The sequence below is a fragment of the Penaeus vannamei genome, chromosome 37 (genome assembly GCF_042767895.1).
Source record: "Penaeus vannamei isolate JL-2024 chromosome 37, ASM4276789v1, whole genome shotgun sequence".
NCBI classification, from domain to species: domain Eukaryota; kingdom Metazoa; phylum Arthropoda; class Malacostraca; order Decapoda; family Penaeidae; genus Penaeus; species Penaeus vannamei.
This window is the reverse complement of record NC_091585.1, coordinates 10,876,847-10,879,346: the sequence shown is the minus strand read 5'-3', so window position 1 is coordinate 10,879,346 and position 2,500 is coordinate 10,876,847. Positions and strand designations below refer to the sequence as shown.

The window sequence follows — 2,500 nt, the reverse complement described above, 5'->3', positions numbered from 1 at the left end:
GAAAAGAAAAAGAAAAAGAAAGAGAAAAAGAAAAGAAAAAGAAAAAGAAAAAGAAAAAGAAAAAGAAAAAAAAGAAAAAGAAAAGAAAAGAAAAAGAAAAAGAAAAAGAAAAAGAAAAGAAAAAGAAAAAGAAAAAGAAAAAGAAAAAGAAAAAGAAAAAGAAAAAGAAGAAGAAAAAGAAAGAAAGAAAAAGAAAAAGAAAAAGAAAAGGAAGAAGAAACAGAAAAAGGAAGAAAAGAAAAAGAAAAAGGAAAAGGAAAAGAAAAGGAAAAAGAAAGAAAGAAAAAGAAAAAGAAAAAGAAAAAGAAAAAGAAAAAGAAAAAGAAAAGAAAAGAAAAAGAAAAAGAAAAAGAAAAAAAAAAAATAAAAAGAAAAGAAAACGAAAAGAAAAAGGAAAAGTGAAAGGAAAAGGAAAATAAAAAGGAAAAGGAAAAGAAAAAGAAAAAGAAAAAGAAAAAGAAAAGAAAAAGAAAAAGAAAAAGAAAAAGAAAAAGAAAAGAAAAGAAAAAGAAAAAGAAAAAGAAAAAGAAAGAGAAAAAGAAAAAGAAAAAGAAAAAGAAAAAGAAGAAAGAAAAAAGAAAAAGAAAAAGAAAAGAAAAAAGAAAAAGAAAAGAAAAAGAAAAAGAAAAAGAAAAAGAAAAAAAAAAAAGAAGAAAAAAAAGAAAAAGAAAAACAAAAAGAAAAAGAAAGAAGAAGAAGAAGAAAAAGAAAAAGAAAAAGAAAAAGAAAAAGAAAAAGAAAAAGAAAAAGAAAAAGAAGAAGAAGAAGAAGAAGAAGAAGGAGAAGGAGAAGAAGAAGAGGAAGAGGAAGAGGAAGAGGAAGAGGAGGAGGAAGAGGAGGAGAAGAAGAAGAAGAAGAAGAAGAAGAAAGAAGAAGAAGAAGAAGAAGAAGAAGAAGAAGAAGAAGAAGAAGAAGAAGAAGGAGAAAAGAAGAAGAAGAAGAAGAAGAAGAAGAAGAAGAAAAGAAGAAGAAGGGAAGAAGGAGGAGGAGAAGTTGAAGGAAATGGATAAGGAGAAGGAAGAAGAAGAAGAAGAAGGAGAATAATAAGGAGGAAGGAGAAGAAGAAAGAAGGAAGGAGGATGGAAGAAGAAGAAGAAAGAAGAAGAAGAAGAAGAAGAAGGGGAAGGAGAAGGAGAAGAAGAAAAGGAGAAGGAGAAGGAAGATGAGAAGAAGAAGAAGAAGAAGAAGAAGGAGAATAATAATAAGAAGGAGAAGAAGAAAGACGAAGAAGAAGAAGAAATGAAAATAAACACAAAAAGACAAAGAAAGGAAAAAAACAATGATAATAATAATACGAAAGAGAAGAAGAAGAAGAAGGAAGAAAAACCGGAGAATAAGGAAAACGAAACAGAAAAAAAGAAAGATAGAAAAAAACGGAGAAAAGAAGAAACACAAAGAAAGAGACAATGAAAATAGCGAAGTTTAAAGACTCCCAAGATTGAAGAGACACAAGAGGAGGAGGAGGAGTGGTTTCGAGACCGACGTAGGGAGTGTCTCGGAGTGAGGGACAGGGTTAGGGAGGAGCTGCGAGGGAGAAGGGAGGGAGAGGAGGGAGTGATTAGGCGAGGGAGGGAGTAGGGAGCGAGGAACAGGATTAGGGAGGAGGAAAGGGAGTGGCGGTAGTTGGGGAAGGAGTAGGAAGAAGGGAGAGGAGTGAGAGAGAAGGGAGGAGATGGAATAGCGAGAGGGAGCAGGGAGAGGGGAGAGGGAGTGGTAATGTCCGGGGAAGGAGTAGGGAGGAGGAGGAGAGAGAGAAAGAATAAGGAGACGGGAAAGCGAGAGTAAGGAATAGTGAAGGAGCAGAGGGAGTGGCAGTGAGAGAGAAAGAAGGAAGGAGTAAAATGAGTGAAATAAAACTCAAAATGGAGAGAGAGAGACAAGAACAGAGTAGAGACCGAGGGGAGAGAAGGAGAGTGGAAGGATAGGGAGAGAGACTGAGGGGAGATGAGGGGAGAGGGAGAAGAAGGAGAAAAGAGAGAATTTGAAAGAGTAGGGAGCTAAATGAGGATAGAAAGACACGGGGAAATGGAGAATATGAGACGAATGAGAGAAGGGGAAGATGAAGGGGGGAGAAAATAAGGATAATAGAATGAGGTTAAACGAGGATAAAGAGAATACAGAAGAATCGAAGACTAAATGAGGTAAGAGAAACGAAATAGTAAACAAACGAAATAGACGAATTTCGAGAAAGAGAGAGAGAAAGAAAAAGAGAAATAGCAAAATAAAGTGAAGGCGGAAGAGCCAAAATAGGAGAGTGGCTGAGGGGGAGGGAAGGGGGCTAGTGAATGCGAAATGAAAGAAGGGGAGGGGGGAGGGGGAAGGTAGATAGTGCTTGGGAGAATCAGTAACTTTTTTCGGAGGGAGGCGGTCGTTAAAGCGAGGAGCTAGGCCTATCTCGACGAAAATGGACTCTACAGACACGGAACCCGTTGTCCTTGCTATCAGCTGGCTTCGATGTTCTACGTTATCTCACTCTTTCGTATTCGCCCCCAAAATATGA

The 2,500-nt window shown here is 36.5% G+C and overlaps 1 protein-coding gene across 1 annotated transcript in view; it reads right to left on the bottom strand.

Annotated features, from left to right (window-relative positions):
* LOC113828565 (uncharacterized) overlaps positions 1–2,500 on the bottom strand; it is a 24,694-nt gene that overhangs the window by 19,598 nt on the left and 2,596 nt on the right. The gene's annotated exons all lie outside the window — the stretch shown is intronic.